Source organism: Cnephaeus nilssonii (assembly GCF_951640355.1).
Source record: "Cnephaeus nilssonii genome assembly, chromosome: 12".
Taxonomy (NCBI): domain Eukaryota; kingdom Metazoa; phylum Chordata; class Mammalia; order Chiroptera; family Vespertilionidae; genus Cnephaeus; species Cnephaeus nilssonii.
Genome location: NC_137083.1, coordinates 36,569,249 through 36,579,009, shown reverse-complemented (window position 1 = coordinate 36,579,009; position 9,761 = coordinate 36,569,249). Strand labels below are relative to the sequence as shown.

General features: G+C 42.1%; 1 pseudogene across 1 annotated transcript; it reads left to right on the top strand.

The window, feature by feature from the left end:
• The first annotated feature begins 373 nt into the window (after nucleotides 1-373).
• LOC307107890 (carboxy-terminal domain RNA polymerase II polypeptide A small phosphatase 1-like) lies at nucleotides 374-4,645 on the top strand (annotated as a pseudogene). Its single transcript has 2 exons — nucleotides 374-417; nucleotides 3,763-4,645. The product of its transcript is annotated as a carboxy-terminal domain RNA polymerase II polypeptide A small phosphatase 1-like (transcript).
• The last annotated feature ends 5,116 nt before the right edge of the window (nucleotides 4,646-9,761 follow it).

The following is a 9,761-nucleotide window of genomic DNA, read 5'->3' as shown; positions in this document are numbered from 1 at the left end:
TAATAGTAAGAAGAATAGTAATGCAATCATATTTCTCTGTGTTTCATGACATATACATTATATGACCTTCTCTGGGTAAGAAAATGGATAGTAAATTGTGAAAATTATAGAAAAGTGGTTCTTACATAAAGAAACTTGGGACATTGCTGAAACTGGTTTGGCTCAGTGGGTAGAGCGTCGGCCTGCGGACTCAAGGGTCCCAGGTTCGATTCCGGTCATGTACCTTGGTTGCGGGCACATCCCCAGTAGGGGGTGTGCAAGAGGCAGCTGATCGATGTTTCTCTCTCATCGATGTTTCTAACTCTCTATCCCTCTCTCTTCCTCTCTGTAAAAAATCAATAAAATATATTAAAAAAAAATAGAAACTTGGGACATGGTCCATATACTAGACCCCAACTTGAGGATGCCTGACTCAAGGTAACAAATAAAAAGCCCTGAAAAGGGTTACCATAAATGTACTTGTTGTGCTTTATCTAAGACTAGAGGCCTGGTGCATGAAATTCATGCAAGGGGCGGGGTCCCTCAGCCGGGCCTGCACCCTCTCCAATCTGGGACCCCTTGGGAGATGTCCGACTGCCGGTTTAGGCCCTGTGAGATTGGGCATAAACCGGCAGTCGGACATCTCTCTCACAATCCGGGATTGCTGGCTCCTAACCACTTGCCTGCCTGATTGCCCCATAACTGCCCTCTAGACAGCCTGGTTGTCCCCTAACTGCCCCCCTGACGGCCTGATAGCCCCTTACTGCCTCTGCCTTGGCCCCCACCACTGTGGCTTTGTCCGGAAGGACATCCAGAAGACGTCCGGTCTAATTAGCATATTACCCTTTTATTAGTATAGATAGTCTTCACAAAACTTAGATGTGTTCTATCAAACATGAATTCTGCATATTACTATGTGATGTAGAAAAGGGAAAAAAAATGTGGTCAAATACATTTAAGTAGTAATGAGTTAAGTACAATTTAACAGTTTTCTTAAATCCTAAAATGAAATTTCCTAAAATGAAATTTACTATCTTTCCCAGGGTGCTATACTTCTGTAAATGAATGAACACTATATTAACTATTTTAGAGACGTATTGTTTTCTCTGCCATCATCTACAATGAACGGGAAAAACTATGTTACAAAGTGAAGGTTCAACTACTAAGTTAAGCTGTGTCAAAGGGAGAGAGACTTCCCCATGCTCCCAGAGTTTCATTGCAGACATTTGTAGCCAATCTGAATTATGCAGCAGAACTTTTCAGGATGAGGGTTTCTTGGGAGACATTATTTTCAGAGTATCTCGCCCTTCACATAAAACAGCTCTAAAAATGGCATATCCAGCATCTCAGGCATCACCCATTGTCACAGGAGAGTAATACATCCAGTAGGTTCTGCTTTCTATAAATCTGCACTGCACTGATAGGGTCAAAATAGGACATAACAAAAAAAATTTAATGTGTTAGATGAACTCAGACATTGTACAAAGAACTGTGTTGAAATGATCGAAAATTAAGGACTGGCATCTGAAAAACTATAGAAATTTTCCTAAAATTAGAGTACCTACCAAAACAGACACCAGAAAGTGATCAGTTTATGTGAACTAGCATAGCAAACTTTCAGGTCAAGAGCCATTTCTGAATAACAGTACCTTTGAATAGAAAGATAAGGAAACTTATCTTTAGAATTTGCCAGCAGAAGCAAGTTCCACATATTTTGCTCTGGTTAATAGTAAAATTATAATGTAATGTTGGTAGAATTTGTATATTTTCCAAAGACGAACTATTTCTTTTACTTGTTACAAGAACTTTTAAATGACTTTTTAAAAGATAAAATCAAGAGGACACTTTGTGCAAATCATATTGCTTGAGTATTTTCTGCTTTATCCATCTTCAGGGAATTCAGCTGACATTGGTGTTGATCCATTAAGGACACAGCTCACTTGACATATTACATTAGTTTAGAGAATCATTTCATATTAAAGAAAATGCATGAAAAATAATAAAAAACCACATTACAAGTAGCTTTGAAATTCTTATCTCCTTACTTTATTCCTATTCTGGAATGACCTTCTGTCTCCTTTTCACCCATTTAAATCTTACTTTTCTTTCAGGCAAGTCCAATTTCAGTTTCTCTATGAAGCATTAAAACACTAAAACAAAACTTTATTGGCTTAATTGTCTACTCTGTTCATTAAGCACATATATAACTATCCAACAATGTATTTATTTTACTCTCATGATTCTTAAGATGTATATGTCTTACTGTATTTTATAATATACTTCCACTTAATTTTCTGTCTCCCCAACTTTTCCTTTCTCCTTTCCCATTTCCTATAGCTTTGGTTATTTATAAAAGGACTAGTGGCCCTGTGCACGAAATTTGTGCACTTGGGCAAGGGGGATCCCTGAGCCCAGCCTGCACCCTCTCGCAGTCTGGGAGTCCTCAGGGGATGTCCGACTGATGGCTTAAGCCCACTCACCCAGGGACATCCTTAGCACTGCCATGGAGGCGGGAGAGGCTCCCACCACTGCTGCTGTGCTCGCCAGCCGTGAGCCCGGCTTCTGGCTGAGCGGTGCCCCCCCTGTGGGAGTGCACTGACTACCAGGGGGCAGCTCCTGTATTGAGCATCTGCCCCCTGGTGGTCAGTGCGTCATAGCGACCAGTTGTTCCACTGTTCGGTTGATTTGCATATTAGCCTTTTATTATATAGGATAATACTATGCTCTGTACCAAGTTCTATAGCCATATTTTCCAGTATACCTTTTTCATGCTAGAAAACAAATGCTTTTGATGAGTAAATTAATGTAATAGCTTTATTCTAAGACTAAGATCTAAAGTAAAGGCAATAGATGTTAAAAGTTATCACCTACCATTAATTAATTTGAAATGCAGAATGATTTTGAACTAAGAGACACTAAAACCACAGCAAGAACATGGTACTTTAGAGGCACTTTTAGAGAATGAAAGAGTATAAGAGAAAGAGAAGAACTGAATATATCAGGTGTTCTTTTTGTAGCAGGAACTGTTTTGAGGTGTGTGTGTGTGTGTGTGTGTGTGTGTGTGTGTGTGTGATAACAGCCTGGTATGTGGTCAGTATTTCTTTGCTCACTACACATAGATATAAACACTGAGTCACAAAGTTGCCAAGTGGAAGAGCTGAGATTTTAACCCAGGTTGTTTTAATAAATAATACTTTCTTTTTCACTCCACCATACCTTGAACATTTTCAATATGAAGTAATCAAAACTCTTAAAAAAGCATGAACATTAAAACTCCATGTTTTAACAAAGTTTCCTCTGCGCCCCCTCCTGCCTGAAGCCAATTCCAGCATGTCAGCAGGGCTGAATCATCTGGGATGGCTGAAGGGCATTTCCCCAAACCTGAATAGGATTGTCTACTGCCAGACAGCTCAGAGCATCTTAATCTGCATGTTATTACCTCCTGTTGACCAAACACCTGAACAGCTGTAGGCTATTCCTAAAACTGACAATGCTTCTGTAAACCCCTACCCTTTGAATGGTATTATCTCTACCTTGCCTTAGGACAAATTGTGTTAATAAATAGCATGGGGTCCTTAGACAAGGGGTAGTCTTCAATTCCTTTAGCTGAAGCTCCTCTGACCCCCAATGCCTTTCAAAATTATCTTTCGTCCTTGGACTCTTTAATCATCTATGCATCAGCTTCTTTCTCCAGATTGCAGAACCCTTTGTAATGCTGGGACAAGAACCCCGGCACCCTCCCTCCCCTTCCCCCTAAGAACCTGGCTCCCCTCCCCTTTGAAGCTGGCAGGGATCCCTCCCTCCCCTGCTCCCTTCCCCGATTTCTGCCCGAGTGGCGACTGGAGCCGGCATCGGGGCCAGAGCGCCAGCCCCAATAAACAGCTCAGCCATCATTACTCAGATCAACAACAAGGAGGCGCGGGGCCACTGTGGGACAAAGGTGACCAGAAGTCATCGCTTCTTAGAAGCCCCAAAGTGGGGCATCTTCTACTCACTTTTCTGCTGCATCTGCTGGGATGATGGGGAGGCCCTGCCCACCCACAGTGGGGCACCCCTGCTTGCGGAGGAAAACGGAGCTATTCCCAAAGTGCATGGTGGCCAGCAGACCCCAGTCCAGTATCTGCTCCATGAGGCCAAGGCCCAGGACTCAGACAAGATCTGCGTGGCCATGGACCTGGATGAGACCCTGGTGCACAGCTCCTTCCAGCCAGTGAACAGCGCTGACTTCATCATCCCGGTGCAGATGGATGGGGTTGGCCACCAGGCCTGCGTGCTGAAGCAGCCCCATGTGGACGCATTTCTGCAGCCAATGGGCATGCTCTTCGAGTGCGCGCTGCTCACTTTCTGGCCAAGGATGCAGACCCAGTAGCTGACCTGCTGGACAAGTGGGGAGCCTTCCGCGCATGGCTGTTTCATGAGCCGTGTGTCTTCCACCGGGGCAACTAGTCAAGGACCTGAGCAGGCTGTGCGAGACTTGCGGCGGGGGCTTATCTTGGACAACTCGCCTGCCTCCTACGTCTCCCATCCAGACAATGCCGTACCGGTGAACTCGTGGTTTGACAACATGAGTGACACAGAGCTCCGTGCCCTTCTGCCCTTCTTCGAGCAGCTCAGCCAAGTGCATGACGTGTACTCAGTGCTCAGGCAGCCACGGCCTGGCAGCTAGTGAGGTGCCCCGGGGCCAGGCCCTGCCCCTGACCACACCTACACCTTTCACACATGGACTCTTCCTTAGGAAAACCCAGCAGCCCGGGCCCCCTCAGTGCCATGGGGAAGTGGGCGTCTCCCCCACCAGCCTGGCCCGGCTGAGAAGGGGGCAACAGGCTGCACAGTGGGCAATGAGACCCTGGGTCCTGGGTCAGTGCCTTAGAACCTCCTTGCTCTTCTTGGGGGACCTACGGAGCCCTGCATGCTGCTCCCCCTTTCTCTGTCTATGCTGCCTTGTTGCTCTGCTGCCAAGTTGGGCCTCTCAGCCCGTTTTGGTTCTGCTCGGGGAAGGGGCAGGGTTCCTGCTGCCCCCTGCCTTGGGCCCCAGCCTGGGAGCATGGACACCAAGTGCCTTGCATGGAGCCCTCTCCCCGCCTGGTTTTCCCAGGGCCAGGTCAGGTCAGCTCTTGCCTGGAACCGTCTCCAGACTGTTGGTCGAAGAGAAACTAGTCCTCACACCTCTTCCGTGGGGACTGATGCAGACCCCACCACCTCCGCCTCTGAGGGCACAGGAGGGGAGAAGATCGGTTACCACTTGTGAGAGCAGCAAGGGTTTGTCCTGGACTCCTCAGCTGAGAGATGCTCCCCATATCACCAAAGGTTCTGGGGCTTGGCTCCCCCAGCTCCAAGTGTGGGGGCATAGGCAGTACCCCTTTATGGTGCCATAGACATATGTGTATGTGTATATAGATTTTTAGGGGAAGGAGAGGGGGAAGGGTTGGAGTAGAGACAGCCCTTCCTCACCCCTTTCCCGGGCCCATAAATTAGGGGGAGGGAGGAAAAGGATTTTTGCATTTTTAAACTGCTATTTTCTGAATGAAAGAAGCTGGGCCAAGGGGTCCCAGGTCCTGTCCTCTGTCCCCTACACGCTCTTTGCTTCATTTAAAACATTTATTGAGCAGCTTCTCTGTGCCCAGCCTGTGCTAGGCCAACCAGCTGAGTGTGTGTGCGAGGAGAGGGGGATATCTCTCCACCCCATACTTCACCCATGCCTTTAGGGGATCTGTGGGAGGTGGGACACTTCTTGTGGGGTTTTGGAGGTATTCCTACTAAGCTACACCCCTCGTCCATGCCAGCCCACTCTCTGCAGCCCCCTGTCTCATCCCCTGCTGGCTGAGGGCTGCTCCCAGGACATCTGCCTTCCAGCTCTGCCTCCTTTACCTGGAATCCCTCCCCCAAATGCTGAGTCTGGAAGTCAAGGCCTTGAGCTCTTCCCAGGGCCTAACAGTTAAAGGGACCCACATACCAGTGCCAAGGGGGGTGTCAAATGGAGATGTCCTTGTTTCCCACCTACCCCCAGCTGGGGGTGGGAGGGAGGACATGGCTGGTCTGAATCTGATGACCCTCACATTTAAGTGCCTTCTCTGTGATAGAGAGCTCCTTAATGTGATGCAAACTAAAGAGAAAGCCAGAACTTCCCCCTCCGCCCCCCGCCAGAAAAAAAAGCATGAACATTGGGCACAGCATTGCAAAAGGTCCTGCATAAAGTATATTCATCATGGAAAGCTGATTGTTAAACTCAAAATAATCTGCACATTAAAAATTTTAAATAACTTATGGCATAAGTATATTGCTTTGGTAAAACATTATCCCAAAATTATAACCAACTTTAGAAATCAAGTAAAAAAACACACTAATGTTCAGGAAAAGAGTGGATTGGCTGAGAGAACAGTATGTGCAAAGGCCCTGTGGAAGGCTGGGCCCCAAATTATAGGTGTAAAATGATGGTGCCTCTAGTCCTTTTCTTTCTCCAACATTGATATATGATCTAGGAACAAGGAGAACTAAATTAAAAAAAAAAAAAGTTAAATAGAACAGAAATATCCTGCATTCTCATCACAGATTCTGCCTTAAAAGTTTGTTTCTTAATTCAACTTATGTGTGTTTGAGACCATTTTATTTATATCTAGAAAACAGCTACAGTGATAATTACAACTTCCTCAGAAATTATTTAATCACTCAACTGTTAGCATAAGTTGAATTAATTCTAAACTAATGGACTGTAGAAATAACAGTAAAATTGTATGATGTTACACATCACTAAACTATGCTGAATTAATTTACGCTGAAAGCTTTGCTTAATTAAAACAAAGGCTTTAAATAAATATATATATTTTTTAAGTATCATTCGAAACAAATAATGGTCTCTAAATTTAGTAGACTCAGACATTCTTTTATAAGCTCATAAAAAATAATAGGAATGACTTATTTTTAAATGGTTACTTTCTTTCAAATTCCTTGTATTTGTGTCTTAACCTAGAAACCATGTTAATTTCAACTGCTTTATAATCAAGTTGTATGAACAAAATCATGTTTTTAGATAATTCTCTATGAACATATAATAATACTTTCCCTTATTACTGAATTTCTCTCAGCTTTTTAGTAATCAATCATATCTCTGCCTTTTATTTGTTCCATGGTTAATTAGAGATAACTAACCGATGTGTTTGTCTCTTTCCATGTTTCTATGGCATTTATCATGAAGTAAATGAAAAATTCTACATTTTAATTTAAAGATTTTTAAAAACTAAACCTCAAAAATCAGAATTTCTTAATATTGTACTCTATTTTGGGAGTTATTACAAATAATCAGAAATTAATAACATGAAAATTAGATTTAATTTATGTTTTTTCTAAAACATTTGCAAAAACAATAAATCCTGTAAGTAGCATAAAAAGTTTTCATATTTTATCACATTTATTAGTATACTAGAGGCCAGGTGCATGAAATTTGTGCACAGGTGGATTCCTCTCAGCCCAACCTGAACCCTCTCCAATCCAGGACCCCTTGGACATCCCTCTCACAATCCGGAACCGCTGGCTCCTAACTATCCCCCTGCTGGCCTGGTCGCTCCCAACTGCCCCCCTCTGCCTGCCTGGTCGCCCCTCACTGCCCCCCCTACCGGCCTGGTTGCCACCAACGGTGCCCCTCTGCCAACCTGGTCACCCCTCACTGCCCCCTGTTGGCCTGGTTGCCCCACGCAGTCTGCTGTTCAGTCGTTTGGTCACCCCTCACTGCCCCCCTGCAGACCTGGTTGCCCCACGCAGCCTGCTGCTCAGTCATTTGGTCATCCCTCACGAACGCCCCTGCCAGCCTTGTTGCCCCATGCAGTCTGCTGTTCTGTCATTACTATGAGGGTGTCCTGACCAATTTGCATATTACCCTTTTATTAGTATAGATACTTGACAAAAAAGATGTTACAAAAATTTTATTTATTTATTACATTTTAGATTCTATGCTCATTAGCTTTGTTTAATGTTATCTCATCCCATAAAAGGAAAGATGGGTTAATTGCAAAAATAAAAGTGGATGATCTCTCCCCCTTACCTCTCCCATCCCCTACCTTCCCTCTGAGGTTTGATGGTCTGATCGATGCTTCTCTGTCTCTGGATCTGTTTTTGTTCATCAGTTTATGTTGTTCATTATATTCCACAAATGAGTGAGATCATGTGATATTTATCTTTCTCTGACTGGCTTATTTCGCTTAGCATAATGCTCAACCAAAGGACTTGTATGCATGCATATAAGCCTAACCAATGGATACAGACACCAGTGGGGTGAGGGCATGAGTGGGGGGGGGTATTGGACAATGGGAGGATAAGGACACATATGTAATACCTTAATCAATTAAGAAAAACAAATAAATAAAAAAAATGTATTACAGTACAAAAATTCATCAATAAGAGTTTATACTTTCTGTTAAATTTTAATGAGAAACACATTTTAACAAGTGCCATTTTGAGCCACTGACAATTTTTCTTTTACTTCCAAAATCTAACTTTTACAGAATTAACTTACATAGTTCTTAATAATACCAGCCATTTGTATTTTATCAGTTACTATTATCCATAATAAATTTTATCTGTGAGACTTTAAAAAAATAAATAAATAAATAAAAGTGGTTAAATGGCTTTATATTGTCCAGAATGCAACCAACTTTAGCTAACAGATTTTTTTATGGTTCTTTACCTAATATTATTTATTTTATATTAAAAGTTAAATTTAAATAAAGAAATGAATTATTATTATTTTCAATACTGTTAATGAAGATTAATCTACCTTTGGGGGAAATATATAAAAAATGTTACTGCATGCACATACTTTTAATATGTTTCTTAGCAAATTGTCTGGTATTGGGTTATCAACTTGTTTATCTTCTTTCCTAAACTGCCCTAGATCTTCCTGAGGATAGAACAAAAACTTTTTCATTCTTTGTGATTCTAACCCCTAGCAAAGTGCCTAAAACAAAAATACTCTTGAGTCTAACACTAAATTTTTTAGTAAGAATTTAACATTAAGAGTCAATTCTAGGAACACAGCAGGTTCTTCTTCAGGTCACCTGACTGGAGCCAGACTTTTCTGATCATTCCATTTAAAATAGGAATTATTCCTAATCCCAAGTACCCATCCCCTTCCTTATTTCTTTGAATTTTAGCACTTTTTATCATATTTTTACTTTGTTGTGTCAATGATCCTCCACATCTAGAATAATGACTGATACTTATGGGGCTCAGTGAATAGTTGTGGAAGCAATGAATAGATGAGTGAGGAAGCAGAAGGAAATCCTAGTAGTATAAGAGCCAATTTCATCACATGAGAGATTTTTTCAAAGGTGGCTTCTTCTTGTTGTTTTTTTTTTCCTGGATTCTGATGTTTTCCTAATTTTATAGTTCTTTGGCCACTTCTACTCAGAGAGTTCTGGTGCTATTTTTAAAAGGGACTAAAATTGGAAATAGTTATTATTTCTAATATAAAGTCAAACAATCTGACTAATTTAATCTCTAGAAAACTTATGAACTACTAAATATTTAAAATACACATCAATGCTTTACAAGTAACAATTAACATATTCTAGTTTTGCCATACTCTAAATCAGCAATATCCAATAGAACATTCTGCAATGATGTAAATGTTGCATATCTGTGTTGTCCCACAGTGGACACTAGATACAGGTGGTTATTGAGCACTTGAAATATAGTTAGTGAGAATAAAGAATGGAGTTTTTAATTTAATTTAAATTTAAATAGCTATCTAGAGATAGTGTCTATCATATTGGATAAGCACAGCTTTAACA